This window comes from Xyrauchen texanus, chromosome 19 (assembly GCF_025860055.1).
Source record: "Xyrauchen texanus isolate HMW12.3.18 chromosome 19, RBS_HiC_50CHRs, whole genome shotgun sequence".
Classification (NCBI taxonomy): Eukaryota; Metazoa; Chordata; class Actinopteri; order Cypriniformes; family Catostomidae; genus Xyrauchen; species Xyrauchen texanus.
Genome location: NC_068294.1, coordinates 15,867,142 through 15,888,795, shown reverse-complemented (window position 1 = coordinate 15,888,795; position 21,654 = coordinate 15,867,142). Strand labels below are relative to the sequence as shown.

Below are 21,654 nucleotides of genomic sequence, written 5' to 3'. Positions count from 1 at the left end.
AAAAAAAAAAAAAAAAAAAAAAATAGATTCATGTAATTTAAAGCACTGTCAAGATGGATTGGTGTTCTGTGCTGGAATAAAGTTTTGAAAGATAATATAGAGTGATGTGTTTATTTCAAAGTGAATTTATTCTTTTCAGATTAAATAATTGTCAGTTTATTTTACAGTTCTTTAAAGTAGGTAATGCAGAACCCTAATAAGAAAAACTGGTAACTCCTTTAGTGTTGTTTTTTATTTGTAAAAAGGTGTTCTATCAACACCAGGATGGTGTAATATTTGACTCCAATAACGTTGAGAAGATTGTGATTTCCATTTTTTGGAAGTGTTAGGTCAACACCAGAACAGTGTAGAATTTTAACTCTGCCAGTGTTTGCTACAAAGCTGCACCCAGCTCTGTAAAAGTGTTGTTGTTATCTGCATTGGTGTTAATATTTTACTCTCTTAGTGTTCATATTGTAACACTGTGTCGGTGTTGCGAGAGGCAACACTTTTGAAAGTGTTGAACTAACACTTTGTGGGTGGTTCCCATATATACACTTTTAAAGTGTTGAAAATAACTCTATTGGTGTTGTTTTCCGGATTTCAAATTTACTGTGTGCAAATAGTTTTTAGCTGTCTAACATACAGTAGATGAGGTTTTTGTCAAAATTGCGACTTAAAATTGGAGTTAAAACATGTATGAAAACCTTTTAATAATTTTTTAAATTTGTATTTATATTTTTGGCAAATGGGTCAGTGAAAATGGGTGATTTTCTTTGTCCAGATCTGTTAAATCATTCAAAATTACATTAGAATTTAAATTAATGCAAAACAATAACTTGATGTACAGGTTTACTTGAGTTCAAAGTTTTGATATTTGTTCTGGGGCTTAAAGTAAAAAATGTCATGTAGTGAAACCATTGTCACGATTCCCCGTTGTCCTCACTGTGTTCTCTGTTTCTCTTGTCACGTCTCCATGTGGTCCGTCCCGTGTTTTCTGTTTCACACTCGCCAGTCACGTTCCATGTCGCTCGTCCTTGTTATCCGTCCCGTGTTTTCTGTTTCACCTAACACGCTCCCTGTCATTTCTTCCTTGTTGTCCGCCTGTGTTTCACTGTCTCTGTTAAAACTACACTTCCCTTCTTCCTCACTCCTCATCACCGCTGTCACAGCGTTATTGTCCGCACCTGTCGCTTGTTTTGTTATTACTGTGTCTGTCTACTTAACCCTGTCGTTTCCTCTCTCCGTTGTCGATCGTTACCGTTTCATGTTTATGCCTATGTGTAACCTCTCGTGCTTTCTCCAGGTTTTCCCAGCCCGTCGTGGATGCCCTGTCGTCTCGTGTTCCGCTCTGTGTTAGTTTGTGTTGGTTTACTTTTCCCCTCGTGGACTTCTTATTTGCTCCAGTGTTTATTCCCTCGTGTTTGATCAGTTTCATTGTGTTTTCAGTTGCCTGTTTTTCCCATCGTGGACTTTGCTTTGTGTTTACCCTTTTATTTATTATATGTTAAATAAAAACCGCATTTGGATCCGCACCTCTTGTCTTCCCATTCTTCAAGTGTGACAGAACGATCGACCAAAATATGGATCCAGCGGTTATCCGGGCATGCTGCCGCCTCCTGGACCTGAAGCAAGGAAGCCGCCCGGTGGAGGAACACATTAGGGACTTCCTGTTCCTAGCGAGCGCCACCGACTATCCTGACTCCTCCCTGGTGGTGTTCTTCCAGGCTAGCCTGACCGGTTCGCTCCAGGAGCGGTTGCCAGAGGCTACGCGTGGCTGGACGCTCTGTGAATTCATGGAGGAGACACTTCTGGCATGCGGCTCACTGCTTACCGTGGAAGTGGTTGAGGATCCTGCCTCTCCTCCCACGGCGGTGGCCCTCCAGTCGTCCTCGGCTCGTCCTCTTCCACCTGCCCCACCGGTCAGCGAGCTCGCCCCCACGCCTGTCACGGTGAGCGAACCTGTGCCCACGTCAGCCGCGACCTGCGAGCCAGAGCCCACACCTGCCTTGGTCAGTGAGCCTGCCCGGCCCACTTCGTCTGCCCGGAGGAGGAACAGAAGACGGGCTTCCGCCTTCCGGCCAACGTCAGCCACGGTCAGCGAGCCGGCACCTACGCATATCACGGTGAGCGAGCCTGTCGTGCCTGTAGCCTCGACCGTCCCTGAGCCAGCGCCAGCAGCCATGACCGTCCCTGAGCCAGCGCCAGCAGCCATGACCATCCAACAGCCAGTGCCCCTCGAACCTTCTAGGGCTCTGCTTCCCGAGCCTTCCAGTGCTCCTCCTCTCGAGCTTTCCAGTGCTCCTCCTCTCGAGCTTTCCAGAGCTCCGCCTCTCGAGCTTTCCAGAGCTCTGCCTCTCGAGCTTTCCAGAGCTCCGCCTCTCGAGCTTTCCAGAGCTCCGCCTCTCCAGCCTCTCGGGCCATCCAGGGCTCCACCTCTCAGAAGTCCTCTCGAGCTTTCCAGAGCTCCGCCTCTCGAGCTTTCCAGAACTCCGCCTCTCGAGCTTTCCAGAACTCCGCCTCTTGTGCTTCCCGAGCCTTCCAGGGCTCCGCCCCTCAAGTCACTCGGGCCATCCAGGGCTCCGCCCCTCAATTCACTCGGTCCTTCCAGAGCTCCGCCCCTCAAGTCACTCGAGCCTTCCAGGGCTCCATCTCTCGAGTCTCTCGAGCCTTCTAGAGCTCCGGCCCTTGAGCCTTCTAGAGCTCCGCCCCTTGAGCCTCCCATGGCTCCGCCTCTCGAGCCTCCTACGGCTCTGCAACCAGAGACTCCAGAGCCTTCTAAAGCTCCGTCTCCCGAGCCTCCTACGGCTCCGCCCCTAAAGGCCCCTACGGCGCCACCTTCCTCGGTTCTGCCTCCAGGGCCTCCTACGGCTCCGCCTCCCGAGCCTCCTACGGCTCCACCCCTAAAGGCCCCTCACGAGCCACCTTCCTCGGCTCCGCCTCCTGAGCCTTCCTCGGCTTCACCTCCAGAGCCTTCCAGGCCTCCGCCTTCAAAGCCTCCTACGGCGCCACCTCCCTCGGCTCTGCCCCCAGTGCCTTCCAGAGCTTCGCCTCTCGAGCCTCCTACGGCTCTGCAACCAGAGACTCCAGAGCCTTCTAAAGCTCCGTCTCCCGAGCCTCCTACGGCTCTACTCCCAGAGCCTTCTGAGCTCCCTACGGCTCCGCCTCCCGAGCCTCCTACGGCTCCGCCCCTAAAGGCCCCTACGGCGCCACCTTCCTCGGTTCTGCCTCCAGGGCCTCCTACGGCTCCGCCTCCCGAGCCTCCTACGGCTCCACCCCTAAAGGCCCCTACGGCGCCACCTTCCTCGGCTCCGCCTCCTGAGCCTTCCTCGGCTTCACCTCCAGAGCCTTCCAGGCCTCCGCCTTCAAAGCCTCCTACGGCGCCACCTCCCTCGGCTCTGCCCCCAGTGCCTTCCAGAGCTTCGCCTCTAGAGCCTCCTACGGCGCCACCTCCCACGGCCCTGCCTCCTGAGCCTCCCATGGCCCTGCCTCCTGAGCCTCCCACGGCTCCGCCTCCTGAGCCCCCAGAGCCTCCCTCAGCTCCGGCTCCTGAGCCCCCAGAGCCTCCCTCAGCTCCGGCTCCAGAGCCCCTCGCAGCTCCGCCCCCAGGGTCTCCTACGGCCTTGCCTGCTCCTCATTCAGCGCTACCACCCAAGTCTTCGACTGCGCCATCTCAGAAGTCCTCCTTGGCTCTGCCAGCTCCCCTAGTGGCCACTCTTCCTCCCAGGCCTCCTCGAACTGTCCCGGTCCTGTGGCCACCTCCCGGGTCCCCTGAACCGGCCCCTGTTCTGCGGCCATCTCCCAGACCTCCTAGACCTGTCCCTGTCCTGAGGCCGCCTCCCAGGCCTCCTGGACCTGTCCCTGTCCGATGGCCACCTCCCAGGCCCCCTAGACCTGTCCCTGTCTTGTGGCCGCCTCCCAGGCCTCCTCGAACTGTCCCGGTCCTGTGGCCACCTCCCGGGTCCCCTGAACCGGCCCTTGCCCAGTGGCCAGCTCCCATGCCCTCTAAACCTGTCCCTACCCGGGGTACGTTCCCTAGGTCACCCGACCTGGTTCCCTGCACACACCCCCAGAGACTGCTCACCTGCCCTCTCGGCCTCCCTGGTCTGCCCGTCTGCCCTTTGTGCCCCCGTGGACTGCCTATTTGCCCCTTTTGCCTCCTTGGACTGCCTAATTTCCCCTTGTGCCCCCGTAGTCTGTCTCCATGTCCCTGGTGCCCCCTTGGTCTGTGTCCCTTGTGCCCCCTTTGGTCCGTCTGTTTTTCCCCTTGTCTAGCCCCTCTTGCCTTGAACATCTGTTTATCCCTGCTATTGTTTCCTGTCTGTGTCTTAAGTCCGTCTGGAATCCGGTCCTTTTGAGGGGGGATTCTGTCACGATTCCCCGTTGTCCTCACTGTGTTCTCTGTTTCTCTTGTCACGTCTCCATGTGGTCCGTCCCATGTTTTCAGTTTCACCCTCGCCAGTCACGTTCCATGTCGCTCGTCCTTGTTATCCGTCCCGTGTTTTCTGTTTCACCTAAAACGCTCCCTGTCATTTCTTCCTTGTTGTCTATGGAAGCATAAGGGTAGCAATATTCAATTTGACATTTAATATGCAAAATGACAATGCAATATGTAAAATGGCAATGCATTCTGTATTTAAATTTACATTTTACATTACCATTCTAGCAACGTTTGGTGCAAAATTAAAATGAAAATGTAATTACATAATTTACATTTGCCATTTCATACACTCGTTTTAATATGCATTATTGAAACGCTTTATAAGTTGCAAAATTCAAATGAAAATGTATTACAGAAATGATTAGATATGTGTAACATGTTCAAGCAAAAACTGTGGCAAAATGATAATTTAAATGTTATTTTTCTTAATTGCATTTACACTCACAGTCAAGACACTTGTGATTGCTTTTTCATTAAATGTCCCGCAATGAATGTAGCAAAATTCAATGTGCACATTGAAAATGCATTCCGAGCCGATCACGCCCCTGCCCCCTCCGCCCTCTCCGCCCTGTCAATCACTGCATCAAGGCGGGGCTCGGCAACAGGTAAACATAACATGTTATGGCTATGTTATGTGTTTTGAGCTTACAGTCTATGGTTTTGAGGTGTTGGAAGAAATGGCGGCGGCAGAGCTAATACGAGCGTTAAATTCACTAGCAGATGAAATGGAGCGTGAACAGAGAAACGGTAGTATTTCTGAAGATTATTACGAGTATGTAGGTGATAGAACCAGTACGTTGTTGGAACGTCTGGGAGAATTTTCTGCCTTATCAGGCGCCGACACCCGTTTCCGTACGTTCACACCAGAGGCGGCGAGAGCGTCAAATCGACCGGAAGTCATTCATTTTCAATGACAGCCAGCGTCTCTCGGCGGCGAGAAGCGGCGCGGCGAGTCTTGGGCGGCGTGGGCGTCAGATGGAAGTTCAAGTGCAGTCAACATTATGGTAATGAGCTGTCACGCGGTTCGGCGGCAACCTATTGGAATATAGAAGTGCTCCGCTGTAGCGAAGTCTAGAGAACATAACCGTGTAAACTTTGGTTCCCACCAAACATTCGTTCCGAAGATAAAATGGAGAAACGAATTATTGCGGTGACGGGTTTCCCTGTAATATATGACCAAGACCACAGTTTTTATTACAAATGTATTTTATTTTGATAACAAACAACTGTAATTTTAATTACTTTCTGCCATCGATCGATTTCTTATTTTCACATTTTAAAGAGTTCATGAGTATATACGCTACTTGTGATCGGTCAGCAAAAAGTAAATGGTTGACATGTCTGGATTTTTAAATTGCGGTCCCCTTTAAATATAGTTCACAAAACAAAGCATTCTGAACAAACGTTGCCGCCTATTTCAACTACGTCAGAGCGTCCTTGAGCGTCGAAGGCAGGGCAGCCAGAGCGAATTTGGACGCTCTCGCTGCTTCTGGTGTGAACGTACAGTTTGGCTGCTGACCTCTTAAAGATGGTGGAAGAACAATTGTATTCGGAGAGGCCTAGGGGAGTGGGTAGACTAGCAGCCGTGGAGATCCCTGGCGAGGCCATAGAGGGGTATCTTATGTATGGGTTAAAAGTTAAAGATATCGCGGCCTTGTATGGAGTTAGTCGATGGACGGTACATCGATGAATGCAGCAGTGTGGACTGAAGTAAACAACAACTTAAATATATTTTAATGATTTTATACAAATGCCTCAAGGCCATAATCTCTGTGTTTACTCCCGAATTCTGCCATGGGGATTTTAATTAAAAAAAAAGGCAGTTTTGTTTTTTAAATGTAGTAACGTAAACTATTAATAGTTATCTAACGTTACTTCAATTAATTTCAGAAGTAACAATTGATTTACATACATACTACCGGCAAGTCTTATCCTGTGTGACTGATGTATTTAGACCTGCTTTGTCTTTGTGGTGGTGAAACGTCTTGAAGCAACAGAGAAACATACAATTGAATAGAATAATCTGATAGGTAGAAGTTAAACTAGGACATTCAGATATGACATGAATAACTAAGACACAGACACATGTGTATAGGGTTTTACACATTTCTGTTCATCACATAAATATCTGATGCATCTAATGCTAAATATATCACTCTATTATTCACTTGTTCCGCAGAGTTCAGAGTTGTACTCTGGCATTGAAAATACAGAACTGGACCGTTTGGTGATGGACATTCAAAGGGAGTATCGTATGATGAGAGCTTTTCTCCAAGCAAGTTGACATTTGATTCAGTGTAAGTTTGTTTTTGTTTACATACTTGCAGGCTAATTTATACTTCTGTGTGGGACCTATGGCAGACCTGCATAGCCTTTATGAGGTTTGCATTTATAGCCCTGCTTTGGTGTGTTTGTATTGTTCTGCAAGTATACAGCCAAACCAGTGGTGTCGACTACAGGAGTAGTCAGCAGAAGCAGGTATTTTACGTTGACTAATTGTTATTTGGATTCATGTTTTATGAGCTTTTCCTTCTATATATTTGTGTAAGCAGCCTTTGCACTTTCATTACAAGCAATCAGGCACTATTACATTTTGTCCCAATGAATGCAAAACTACTGCAGATATATTTTGTATAATCCTGGGGAGGGTCTTTGGTTCTGACCAATTACAGCACTTGCATTCTGCGTAAATGCAATGTATAGTTATATTATGGAGAGGTGTAACCATCGTAGCTACACAGAGCATACGGCTTTGTTCCAATGTATAAGTATAAACCAGCCTTCAGTCTACACTCACAAGATAGCTAATAAGATATTTGGTGTGTACACACAAACATTAAGTCCAGTTCAATTCTGAAAGATATAAAAACCATTAGTCATTATTATTATTAATTTTATTTCAGTAACTCTTTTTGAAATTCTTGTATTTACTTTGCATCAAGTAGAAGTGATTTTACCCAACTCTAATTAACTTTACGCAAACGCAACATTACAAAAATCACAATAATATCTCATCATCTGAAGTTTTTAGGGTACGTGAATCACTACACAGAGAGGACCCAGAGGGAACACAACTTCGAGCCCTGGCTAACCTGACTCTTCATTGCAGACAGTACTCCGTTCCTGCTCCGAATTGCATGTGGCATATAGATGGAAATCATAAATTAATACGGTAATTCGATTTTTTTGGATGGCACCCAACTGGGATTGTCAAATGTTTTGATGCCAAAGACCCCCAAATATTATGATCTCCTTGTGAGGGACCTACATATTTTCATTTACTACACATTTATACTGTGATACAATAATATTAAGCATTATATTTTGAATGACAACAATGTTGTTATAATTATATTCATTATTAAATTATATACAAGACAGATTTACAGGTGAAACTTTAAAAATTAGAAAATCGTGCAGTTCACGTATTTCAGTAATTCAAATTAAAAAGTGAAACTAATATATTTAGTATATAACTGTATACATATGTATGATTATACTTTTCAGAGGGCCGACATTTCTGTATTTAAAATCCTTTTTTTAATTGATTTTATGTAATATTCTAATTTTTTGAGATTTTGAATTTGGGGTTTTCATAAGCTGTAAGCCATAATCATCAATATTATAACTTTTGCACGATATTCTAATTTTTGGAGTTTAACCAGTATAAGGGTGGTGATAGAAAGAGTCATGGAAATTTTCTAGTCAAAATGTGTACAAACTCTGTTCTGTTCTTGTCTCTCATCCTTTTTGTCTAAAATCAGCTGGCGATTCGTGATCCATGGAGGTATTGATGGGTTTAGCCGTCTTGTAGTATATCTGAATGCTGCTACTAACAATAATGCCACCACTGTGCTGGATGCTTTCCTTGGTTCTGTTAGCCAGTATGGGTTGCCATCTCGTGTTCGTTCAGATAAAGGAGGAGAAAACATTGAGGTGGCTCAATTTATGGTACAGAACCGTGGAGAAAACCGCAATTCTCACATTACGGGAAGGAGTGTTCACAATCAGAGGTAAATGAAAAATTACTTGTTTGAAATCATGATGCTTTACTGATAAAATATATATATTTATGTTGGCTTGACATGTTCACCAACAGATGATTAATTCCATAACAATAAAATTTCGCCAAAGGTAAAATGTTGGCACAGTCATGCAGTGTGGCTTCTCCTTACGACAAACGTGAAATCAAAAAACCAATAGTAGCGCAGAACCTGATGGCACAATTAATGAGACAACAAACCACCACTTGCTCCATACACGTGTCCTCAAAGTCATACTCAAAATTAATGCTAAAGATCGGCTTTCTTTGATGGACACCATTTCTATCCCATATGTACAGTTGCAATCAAAATTATTCAACCCCATGGCCTGCAGGTCATTTTACTGCCAAGAACACAATTTTATGAAAAAATTCAACAAAGGCATCAGTAAACTATTATAGAAAGTTTATTAATACACATTTGAGTGATTCTGAGAATGTAAAGCAGAATAATTTATTCTTTATAACCTCTTTACAAACACTGCCTGTAAGTGCTTAGAAGCATCTGTCACCTCTCTACTGCAATCTTGGCCCATTTCTTGCTTGAAAAAGCTTCCAGATCACTGATAATCTTTGGCATTCACATTATCCCCGCTTTCTTCAAATTCCACAAACGTCTCAATGAGATTTAAATCTGAACACTATACAGGCCACTCAAGAACATTCTAAGACTGATCCCTGAACCAAGCTTAAGTAGATCTGGATGTATACTTAGGGATGGCTGTCCTGCAGGAAAGTACATTGATCATCAAGCTTTAGTTCAATTTACTGGCAAAAAAAGTTGCCAATAAAGTCCTGTAAAATTGTTGTTAATTGCTCTAAAATTGCTTTACAGTTTTGTTCTTATTAATTTTACAGCAATATACAACAGTTTTACAGGCAACTTTTTTTTACAGTGCACCATCTCCATGGTCAAATATGGAGGTGGTCCAGTCTCCTGTTCCTGGATATCTGCCTACCTGCCAAGTTCAGTTCCAACCCAAATCAAACGCACCTGTCTGTAATTTGCAAGTGCTCCTAAAGATCTTAATTAGCTTAGCCTAATTAGGTTCAGTGTGTTGGATCAGGGTTGGAGCTGAACTTTGACGGTAGGTAGATCTCCGGGTACTGGACACCCGTGGTCAAGACTATTCAAACACCTGTCAAATTCAGGATTGAACGTCTTTGGGAGATGTATACACACAAGTCCTTGATTTGTTCCACGCATTGTTTTACCATTTGGAAGTGACTGGACTGTTGAACCCTGATGATGAGATCCACCTTTTTGCTCTGCATTGGACCTTTTCCTCCCAGTTACAACATCAGCTTAACACTTTTAAAGAAGCATGGAATTTGCACAGACGGAGAACGGTCGATCTCCATATCAACTGTGGCTGCAAAACAGAGATGCTGCTGATGATTTAGGGACTGTATGTATGCACATTTAAACAAGAACAATTAACACTTACTCTTATGCTGGTCCATTAAACCAGTGCTTCCAAAACCTGTCCTGGAGGCACCGCCCCCATGGGCACGTTTTGTCTCCATCTAATGCCATCTCAAACCCTAGGATTTTGTTTGAGAAGCACTGCATTAAACCACTAAATGTCTCAAAGTTGGGACATTCGGGAAGTCTTATTTAACACAATTTATGTAAATTATTACATTTAATTTCCTCACTCATAACTACATCAGAACAATACATGTATGCCTTGGTGGCACATAAATGCTTGTTATTTTGCATAATATCAAAGCACCTGTCCTTGTATTTTTTTAAGGTTGATGAGGACTATGTTGTTGACTGGGATGGACCACATGCCATGGAAGATGCAAACAGCATTTCAATCCCAGATGTGCAGTTGCCACGCAGCCTCACTGCAGAGGAGATTGCAGGTCTTCCCAACCGGGATGTTCCACTAAATGACATAGTGAATGTTTATAATTCCACAGTGGCACAACTGACAGAGATGTTGAGATATTAGATGTTCTTGTTTTGAGCATTGAGGACTGACACCATGAACTGACTTTCTTTTGGTGAGTTTATTGTAACATTGTGTATGAAATGCCTTAACTGCAGCAAGGCTTTGTGAGAAACAAGAGTAATGTTTTCTTATTAACATTTGTATTTAATTTGTTCTTATGTTAACTTCATGTAACTCGTAAGAATTTCGAATAATGCAAAACTTTGAATAATGCAAAACTTACAAAAAAAAAAAAGTTCATTTCAAGAACATGTATTTAAAAAAAAAATAATGTATAAAAATACTGAAGACGACAAACACATCATTAAATGTTTTTCCCCAAACGTGCATTTATCAGTTCATGAACAATTTTAAATCTAACAACTTAGACAAGGCCAAAGCCAAACCTTGTGGATGAAACTGATGCTCTCATGGCTTGTGTAAATGCAAGAAAGGTTCTGCATCTTAAAGTAAGTTTAAGTGTTGTGAGGCAGGTTGAAGCCACTGGCAATGATAGGTCAGGTGATACTTCAACATACAGATGTTGAGGCAGAACAGCCCAGCCAGTCCAAAACTTCAGCAACTCGCACAGTTCAGCAGGTGATCCTGCATCAGTTTGGGTCAAACACAATATTTTCCATTGCATCATTCCTACACATACAGCCATCTGCTGCTGAACATTGAACGCGCATTAAACTTAAAAAAAAAATAATTAAAAATACAAGCACAATATTTTTTACCTGTTTGAATATATTCACGCAAGAAGGCCTTAACGTTACAAGATTGCTCCAGGTTGAATTGGGCTTCATCTTCATCACTGTCTGGTTCTGGCCAGATGACTCTTAAGTATCATCTAATACAAAGATAGCAGCATTGAATACAAGCCTAAACACAGGGCAGCAAAAATTATATCAGTAATTAATTTAACTACCTAGTGTTTTATTAGTATTTATTATTTGTAAACTGCCCCCCCCTCTCCGCAGCTGTGAGATCTGTTTTTCACGTCGACCAATAACCTAGAAATTAACCATACAAATACAGGCGAAAAATTAGAATATCGTACAAAAGTTAATGTATTTCAGTAATTCAAATTAAAAGGTGAAACTAATATTTAGTATATATAACTATATACCTATGCAGGATTATACTTTTCAGAGGGCCGACATTTCTGTATTTTATAATCCTTTTTTTTATTGATTTCATGTAATATTCTAATTTTCTGAGACTTTGAATTTGGGGTTTTTATAAGCTGTAAGCCATAATCATAAAAACTTTTGCACAATCTTCTAATTTTTCGAGTTTCACCTGTAGGACAAATGCCATGCAAGCCATGATAAATACCATGATAAACTTTTGTCCTAACTACTTACGTGAAAATTATTTTTCTTTTGTAGTGGTAGAGACAGTGCAAGTAGCATATCCAATGGCAGTTAACAGCTTTCACTTTTAAATAAGATAATACATACCCCATGGTAGAGAATGGTTTCTGCCAACCATCTTCTGTTGATGTTGCTGACTGCTGGCAGGTCCCAACTGATGGCCAGATTGTTGATACTGTCCATTTCGTTCGGATTCAATTCATTCTGGCTTTCCAGCTATGATTTATACAAAGTGTGAAAATGTAAGACTTAAACTTGTTAAATACTTGTTAAAATGTATATATTTCCACAGAGACAAAAGATAGAGTATACATACAAGGGACACAACTTCAATCACATCTGTATCAGGACAGTCCTTCAATTCCAGAATTGGAGTATCATCCTTACTACCACTTAAAAGGGGAAGAAAGCTGCACTAAGTCCTGAGTAGAGTGGACCTCCATTAATAAATGAATGCCCAATCATTCTTCCAACAACTCTGAACAGGTCACCATCCAAAAGTGCTCTAGATGTCGAAGGAACCTTGTGATCATCTTCTCCGTTGAATAAAAGTGTTTTGCCACAGTTATCTCGTAAATTTATAACAAGAAAAATGCACTCAGATGACCATTCCTAATAAACCCTTCTATTAACTATGCTCATACTTATTAAATTGAGTAAAAAAAATTAAAAAAAAACTTTTCTTAAAATGTTTTACATCCTGTATTTGCATACCCTTTACCATAATCATTGTAATACTTATTAGTATCTCCTCACACATACTAATAAGGACTTTTCAAACTCTGCTGCACTGTGCTTCACTGAAACCTGGCTGAGTGAAGCCATTCCGGACAGCGCATTACATCTGCCGGGCTTCCAGCTGTTCAGAGCGGATCGCATCGCGGAGTTAACGGGGAAAACGAGAGGCGGTGGAACATGCTTTTACATCAACGAAAGTTGGTGTACAGATGTAACAACACTAAAGAGGATGTGCTGTCCTAATCTGGAAGCGCTCTTTATTAACTGTAAGCCGTTCTACTCGCGCGGGAGTTTTCTTCGTTTATTCTGGTGAGTGTTTACATTCCTCCTAACGCGTCTGGGAACTTAGGCTGCAACAGCTGGCTGATCAAATCTCAGACACAGAACAACAATACCCGGACTCAGTCATTATTATTCTTGGGGACTTTAACAAAACAAATCTCACACGCTGAACTGCCCAAATACAGACAGCACATTACATGCCCCACCAGAGACAGGAATATATTGGATCACTGCTATACAACACTGAAGGATGCATATCGCTCTGTCCCACGTGCAGCTTTGGGACTCTCTGATCACTGTCTGGTTCATCTTCTCCTGACCTACAGGCAGAAATTAAAATCAACAAAGCCAGTTGTAAGGACTATAAGGAGATGGACTATTGAAGCAGAGCTGGAACTACAAGCCTGCTTTGACTGCACTGATTGGACTGTTTTTGAAGCTGCAGCTACAGACCTGGACGAGCTCACAGATACTGTTACATCATACATCAGTTTCTGTGAGGATATGTGCATCCCTACTAGGACATTTTTGTCATTCAACAATGATAAACCATGGTTCACAGGGAAACTCAGACAGCTTCGTCATGCCAAAGAGGAGGCTTACAGGGGTGGGGATAGAGTCTTGTATAATCAGGCCAGGAACACACTGAATAGGGAAATCAGAGTGGCTAAAAGAAGCTACTCTGAGAAGCTGAAAAGCAAGTTTTCAGCTAACGATCCTGCATCAGTGTGGAGTGGCCTGAAACTACTTACTAATTACAGGACTCCTACCCCCAACCCTGTGGCGGACCAACGACTGGCTGAAGACCTGAATGTGTTTTACTGCAGATTTGAAAGGCCCGATTTCACACCCCACATGCACTCGGACCTTCATTTCACACAACCATTAACACCCCCTGCAACCCCCCTCCTCCCCCCTCCTGCTACACTACCTGCACTCAAGATTTGAGGACGATGTGTGCCGCGTCTTTCGGAAGCAAAGGACAAGGAAGGCTCCAGGACCAGATGGCATCTCACCAGCTTGCCTTCATTCCTGTGCTAACCAACTGGCCCCCATCTTCACTCAGATCTTCAATAGATCACTGGAGCAGTGTGAAGTCCCATGCTGCTTCAAACGCTCAGTTATTATCCCCGTCCCTAAGAAACCAAAAATCACAGGACTTAATGACTACAGACCTGTCGCCCTGACATCTGTGGTCATGAAGTCATTTGAGAGACTGGTGTTGGCCCACCTGAAGGACATCACTGGACCCTTTCTGGACCCCCTTCAATTTGCTTATCGAGCAAACAGGTCTGTGGATGATGCAGTCAACATGGGTTTGCATCATATCCTGCAACATCTGGACAGACCGGGGACATACGTAAGGATCCTTTTTGTGGACTTCAGCTCGGCTTTCAACACAATCATACCAGATATACTCCGGACTAAGTTAAACCAACTCCCTGTTCCCACCTCTACCTGTCAGTGGATTACCAGCTTTCTGACGGACAGGCAGCAGCTTGTGAGGCAGGGAAAATTCTCTTCCACCACCTGTACCATCAGCACTGGTGCCCCCAGGGATGTGTGCTCTCCCCACTTCTCTTCTCCCTGTACACCAATGACTGCACCACCAAGGACCGCTCTGTCAGGCTCCTGAAGTTTGCAGAGCGACACCACTGTCATCGGTCTCATCCGAGATGATGATGAGTCTGCATATAGAAAGGAGGTTGAACGGCTGGCTTTCTGGTGCAGTCAAAACAACCTGGAGCTGAATACGCTCAAAACAGTGGAGATGATTGTGGACTTTAGGAGGAACACCCCAACATTGTCCCCCTCACCATTCTAAACAGCACTGTGGCAGCAGTGGAGTCATTCAGGTTCCTGGGCACTACCATCTCACAGGACCTGAAGTGGGAGTTACACATCGACTCCATTGTGAAAAAGGCCCAGCAGAGGTTGTACTTCCTTCAGCCAGCTGAGGAAATTCAACCTGCCACCAGTGCTGCTGAAACAGTTCTATTCAGCAGTCATTGAGTCTGTTCTCTGCACTTCAATAACTGTCTGGTTTGGTGCAGCTACTGAAATCAGACATCAGAAGACTACAAAGGACAGTTCGGTCTGCTGAGAGGATTATTGGTTGCCCCCTGCCCCCCTTCAAGAACTATACACTTCCAGAGTGAGGAAAAAGGCTGGTAAAATCACTCTGGACCCCACTCACCCTGCCCACTACCTTTTTGAACTGTTGCCTTCTGGCCGGCGCTTCAGAGCTCTGAACACCAGAACCGTCAGACACAGGAACAGTTTTTTCCCTCAGGCCATCCATCTAATGAACAATTAAATTGCCCCATTGAGCAATAATTATGTGCAATACACAGTTTAATTTTAATTTATATTAACTGCCATTACTTACATTGCTCTGTACATAATATACTGTTTTTTGTTCTTTATATACAGATTGTATTAGATTTGCACTACGTGTGTGTATGTGGGTATGTATGACGGTGAGTGTATGTACGTATATGTATAATTATTATTTTGTGTTCTTTTTTGTTTTTAATTACCAATGTCTTACTGCTGTTTTGGTATTGTTTGTATTGTTGTTGACTGGAAGCTCCTGTCACCTAGACAAATTCCTTGTATGTGTAAGCATACTTGGCAATAAAGCTGATTCTGATTCTGATTCTGATAACTAAAGTGGAGGTCAAAGAAATGGTATGTCAAAGATACGTTAAACTGTACAGACACATTTCATCCTCCTTAACTCACTTAATTCTGGAAATTGTAACTTACCAATGTCAAGTTCAAATCCATTGTGGAGCTTTTCCATTATCACTGTGAAAAAGTGCCATGTTACTCCATCCCCTAATGCAGCATCTCCTCTGTTTTTAACACAGATTACATACAATGTACATAAAAAACACATTACTAAAACTAAAATAAAACCAAATAGTAAAATAAGAAACAAGTATGCAAGAGTGCTTCATCATAGATGAAATGCCTTTATATACAAATATTCATACCTTTAAGTTTTACAGTTAACGGACTTGTTCAATCAATATTTGGACGTTTATAAAAAGTTAACATTTCCCGTTTGACTACAAATCATTTGATGACAACAAATCTTCAAAAGATACGAATAACTGTGATATGATTAATATCCCTGATAGCTTGCCTGTTTTTTAATAGTTTAAGAAAAACATGATTTGTGTGCTAAAGCTAATACAGAGAAAGCTATGTTCAGTGGTATGTTCATTTAGATGGAGACACCTTCAGTGGCAGGCTCTGCTGATGGGCTGGTACTGGCTGAGAAAACAGTAGTAAGTGATGTTGAGGCCCTTTCCTCCCTTTCAGCATTATCCTCTGACATGGTTGCTGCAATTTCTTCCTGTCTTGTAATGCCAGTGTTATCTGATATCACTTTGCCTGACTCATGTAACCTGATATAACCATAATCACAGTACAGCAGTGAAAAATATATGAAAAATATTAAATTCAACATCACTCCTTCCCACAATAGTGATAACTTTTTCTTTAATTGAATGGCCAAGTATTATAATGTAAAGTATGTTGGCATAAATGTACATTAATCAAAAAACATCACTACTCTTATGAAGTAATAATATTTTTGGGGTAAAGGCATCACCACGGTCTGTGAAAAAGGTCCAAAATGATAAATCTGCATTAAGAGATTAGAGAACCACATCAAATATACATTATTTTAAAGGGAAAAAAGTGCCTATGTATATAAAATGTTTAATATTGTATGTAAATGTTTAAATGTCACCTACTTCTCACAAACATCAACATGGTCTTGTATTTCTGACAGGCTATACTTCTCATTGCAGTACAAGCATTCTGTCATTGGTTCAGTGGATATAGGCTGGTCACTCAAGAATCTGAACCACAAGAAGAAAAAAGACCTAAACATTAGCAGATAGTAGGGTTATCTTTAAATAGTAAGAAATATTAATTTAGGGAAAATCCTAAACTACATTATTTAAAAGTAGCTTATCACTTAATGTTGGTAGTTTAAACTTTCCCCCAACTTCTAGAATATTACTAAGCACAGTTTTTTTTTAAAAAAACTACCTGCACATCTATATCTTTCTGGAGTGGCCTGATATACAGGTCCTTCTCAAAAAATTAGCATATTGTGATAAAGTTCATTATTTTCCATAATGGAATGATAAAAATTAAACTTTCATATATTTTAGATTCATTGCACACCAACTGAAATATTTCAGGTCTTTTTATTGTTTTAATACTGATGATTTTGGCATACAGCTCATGAAAACCCAAAATTCCTATCTCAAAAAATTTGCATATTTCATCCGACCAATAAAAGAAGTGTTTTTAATACAAAAAAAGTCAACCTTCAAATAATTATGTTCAGTTATGCACTCAATACTTGGTCGGGAATCCTTTTGCAGAAATGACTGCTTCAATGCAGCGTGGCATGGAGGCAATCAGCCTGTGGCACTGCTGAGGTGTTATGGAGGCCCAGGATGCTTCGATAGCGGCCTTAAGCTCATCCAGAGTGTTGGGTCTTACGTCTCTCAACTTTCTCTTCACAATATCCCATAGATTCTCTATGGGGTTCAGGTCAGGAGAGTTGGCAGGCCAATTGAGCACAGTAATACCATGGTCAGTAAACCATTAACCAGTGGTTTTGGCACTGTGAGCAGGTGCCAGGTCGTGCTGAAAAATGAAATCTTCATCTCCATAAAGCTTTTCAGCAGATGGAAGCATGAAGTGCTCCAAAATCTCCTGATAGCTAGCTGCATTGACCCTGCCCTTGATAAAACACAGTGGACCAACACCAGCAGCTGACATGGCACCCTAGACCATCACTGACTGTGGGTACTTGACACTGGACTTCAGGCATTTTGGCATTTCCTTCTCCCCAGTCTTCCTCCAGACTCTGGCACCTTGAATTCCGAATGACATGCAAAATTTGCTTTCATCCGAATAAAGTACTTTGGACCACTGAGCAACAGTCCAGTGCTGCTTCTCTGTAGCCCAGGTCAGGCGCTTCTGCCGCTGTTTCTGGTGCCTGTGCACAGTGGCTCTGGAAGTTTCTACTCCAGACTCAGTCCACTGCTTCCGCAGGTCCCCCAAGGTCTGGAATCGGTCCTTCTCCACAATCTTCCTCAGGGTCCAGTCACCTCTTCTCGTTGTGCAGCGTTTTTTTGCCACACTTTTTCCTTCCCACAGACTTCCCACTGAGGTGCCTTGATACAGCACTCTGGGAACAGCCTATTTGTTCAGGAATTTCTTTCTGTGTCTTACCCTCTTGCTTGAGGGTGTCAATGATGGCCTTCTGGACAGCAGTCAGGTCGGCAGTCTTACCCATGATTGTGGTTTTGAGTAATGAAACAGGCTGGGAGTTTTTAAAAGCCTCAGGAATCTTTTGCAGGTGTTTAGAGTTAATTAGTTGATTCAGATGATTAGGTTAATAGCTCGTTTAGAGACCCTTTTCATGATATGCTAATTTTTTGAGATAGGAATTTTGGGTTTTCATGAGCTGTATGCCAAAATCATCAGTATTAAAACAATAAAAAGACCTGAAATATTTCAGTTGGTGTGCAATGAATCTAAAATATATGAAAGTTTAATTTTTATCATTACATTATGGAAAATAATGAACTTTATCACAATATGTTAATTTTTTGAGAAGGACCTGTATATGACAGCCTGCCCAATCATTACAGACTCACTTAAGAGGTACTCAGGGCAATAGCCATCGTCTGGACAGGGTATTGTCTCTAATATTTTTGAACGTGTTGATCCTCTGGATCGCAAGAGCTGGAAACCGCCACACTCTTTCAAGATGGGGAAATGCTGAAAAAGATGGTCTGAAAAATACTGTGGAGTGCAGTATTTGTCTGGAACAAAGATAAAATATAAAAGACATATGCAACTTAAATTCTGAATATGAGTTTGATTATTAAAATGCAAGCAGATTTATTTTTAAAATTGACTTACCTGGAAAGGTTATCCTCTTCTCTCCCATTCCTGCCCTCTCTAATTTGTTTTTCACTGAGGGATTTAGGACCTCATATTCCTTTCTTTTGGATAGGCAAAAAAAAAACGATGGGTATAGGACACACTTTTTGACTTTTTTGCTTAAGGTCCAGCAGTGTTGGGACGTTTAGGCAGGCGACCCCGTGAATTTGAGTATGGTGCAAATAATCTTAAAACTTCTGCTGCAATAAAATATGAAATATATGTTAGTCTTTGGTATTTTAATAAATTGACTGTTTAATGCTATATCAGGGTTGCCAACTGCCTTGCATTCAAACACATGCGAGTGGGGGAGTTCATGCGAGGAAGTTTCGAATTTCGCTGCACTTTACAGTTCAAATTAATTGCGAATTCGTATGACGTGACTAATAAAAATCAATACATCATGACATGACCTTTAAGTTACCTGAAATAAAAGAATACAAACCTTTTGCAGTGAAGTGGAGTAGGTGTGAAATGTTTACATTTTGGACCGACTATTTCGATTTTGGGCTATATTCGCGTGCTTAAAATCTAGTAGTGTGACCGCAGGTTGTTTTTTTTTATTTTATTTTTTTTTTGGCCAAAACGAGCACTTTTCGTACAGACGCTCTATGGTCTCGTAAGAGTGTGAACGTCAAATACACTACACAGTCCAGACCCCGAGTGAAAGTTGGCAACCCTAGGCCTAACCGTTTGACGACCGACCCCTTGTCTCTTCTCTTTCTGCCAACTTACCCCGTGTCCCACCACTTCGATCCGGAGGCGTTATGCTCAAGCTGGACGATGGCCTTTCTGAAGGGGCAGCATTTGCACTTTGTCGCTCTATTGCTTGGGCAGCTTCTCTGAGAAGCCGTGGAACTGACTTGTCCATGTTGCCTCACTTTTGAACCTTCTGCGTAATACCCCCGACAACACAACTCAAGTCCCGCCTTGATGCAGTGATTGACAGGGCGGGAGGGGGCGGGGCAGGGGCGTGATCGGCTCGGAATGCATTTTCAATGTGCACATTGAATTTTGCTACATTAATTGCGGGACATTTAATGAAAAAGCAATCGCAAGTGTCTTGACTGTGAGTGTAAATGCAATTAAGAAAAATAAAATTTCTATGATAATTTTGCCACAGTTTTTGCTTGAACATGTTACACATATCTAATCATTTCTGTAATACATTTTCATTTTAATTTTGCAACTTATAAAGCGTTTCAATAATGCATATTAAAACGAGTGTATGAAATGGCAAATGTAAATTATGTAATTTCATTTTCATTTTAATTTTGCACCAAACGTTGCTAGAATGGTAATGTAAAATGTAAATTTAAATACAGAATGCATTGCCATTTTACATATTGCATTGTCATTTTGCATATTAAATGTCAAATTGAATATTGCTACCTGTATGCTTCCATAGTTGTCCGCCTGTGTTTCACTGTCTCTGTTAAAACTACACTTCCCTTCTTCCTCACTCCTCATCGCCGCTGTCACAGCGTTATTGTCCGCACCTGTCGCTTGTTTTGTTATTACTGTGTCTGTCTACTTAACCCCGTCGTTTCCTCTCTCCGTTGTCGATCGTTACCGTTTCATGTTTATGCCTATGTGTAACCTCTCGTGCTTTCTCCAGGTTTTCCCAGCCCGTCGTGGATGCACTGTCGTCTCGTGTTCCGCTCTGTGTTAGTTTACTTTCCCCTCGCATTTGCAGGTTGTATTAAGAACATTCATTGCAGTGTATATATACATTTAGGTAGCTACATGCACACATGGAAAGATAATACATTTTATTCAAATACTTTATATTTAGAGAAAATGTATATAAATATAGAGAACATATGCAGAACCTCCAAATGTTTCTTAAGATTGTATGTGGTGTTTTAAAAATGAAATAATTTTTGTAAGGCAAAAAATGCCTTGCTTAGTTATTTCCCCTTGTGTCACTTTGAAAGTAAAGTTATTTCTGTATGTGGTATAACAAGTAAATGATGCACTATTGTCTTTGGCTGCTTTGTGATGCTAAGAACCTAATCATGTATTCTATACAAATGTAACTGTAATCTGATTATGCACATTATAAAATGTAATCAAATAACATACTTGATTTTTGTTATCTGATTACATAATCCAGATTACATGTAAACCATAACAGAAAATCAAAGTCATGTGTTGTAACAATATGCAAGTAGACATTTTGTTGTCGTGTGGAAAACAAAAAAAAAACAACAAAATAAAACATAAAACAGGACATGTTTTAAACTACATTTGTGAAAGATTTTCATTTTTAGCACCTCAGACTGTGATGAGTTGCTAAAAATATATATATTTTTTGTTTTCGTGGTGGGGCCAGTGAAAAGATTGGCAGAGCAATTAAAAAACTAGGAGAGAAATAAATCCATACTGTTGAGCCCTGTTATCTTTTAGATTTATCTTATCAGCTTGCATTCATGCTTCATTCAGTCAATGATTGTTTGAGTTATTTTAAAAGAGCAGGCTAATTTTTTTGTTTTTGTAAGTCTGCTTTTCTGTGTTAGTGTGATGCTTTTAAATGCCGAGCAGAATGTCCTGTGGCACAATGATAGTAAAACTGAGACAGCTGTCAGGAGAAAGCAGAGAGTGAGTGGGTTTATTTATTTATTTATTTATTTATTGCTTGAATCTTTTGGGAACCACTTGAATATGACAGAGCCACAGGGCACAGCGAGACCTTTCGCTAACCTATGGAGCAGAAAACGCACACTAGTCACACCATGTTATTTCCTCTCATAATATTATATGTCCGTATGCTTGTGCCTGTTTTAGAAGGTTGCATTGATTCGTACATCTTGTTATCAGCACTCTCTATTTCCATCCAGTCCAGGCATGGGTTTTTTTTTTTTTTAC

The 21,654-nt window shown here is 42.1% G+C and overlaps 2 long non-coding RNA genes across 4 annotated transcripts; one reads left to right on the top strand and one right to left on the bottom strand.

Moving 5' to 3' along the window:
- The first annotated feature begins 5,891 nt into the window (after window positions 1–5,891).
- On the top strand, window positions 5,892–12,797 carry LOC127660217 (uncharacterized). The gene is made up of 6 exons (XR_007972618.1): window positions 5,892–6,130; window positions 6,600–6,717; window positions 7,445–7,592; window positions 8,185–8,433; window positions 10,220–10,475; window positions 12,074–12,797. It is a non-coding gene; the product is annotated as an uncharacterized LOC127660217 (long non-coding RNA).
- Window positions 10,861–19,679, bottom strand: LOC127660215 (uncharacterized). Of its 3 annotated transcripts, XR_007972616.1 has the most exons (9): window positions 19,522–19,679; window positions 18,766–18,986; window positions 18,498–18,665; window positions 16,048–16,676; window positions 15,571–15,659; window positions 13,733–13,937; window positions 11,869–11,997; window positions 11,143–11,418; window positions 10,861–11,008 (listed from the first exon to the last, which is right to left on the bottom strand). It is a non-coding gene; the product is annotated as an uncharacterized LOC127660215 (long non-coding RNA). The 3 variants fall into 3 exon arrangements; XR_007972615.1 differs by having other exon boundaries at window positions 15,571–16,676; XR_007972617.1 differs by lacking the exon at window positions 13,733–13,937 and having other exon boundaries at window positions 15,571–16,676.
- Window positions 19,680–21,654: the final 1,975 nt, after the last annotated feature.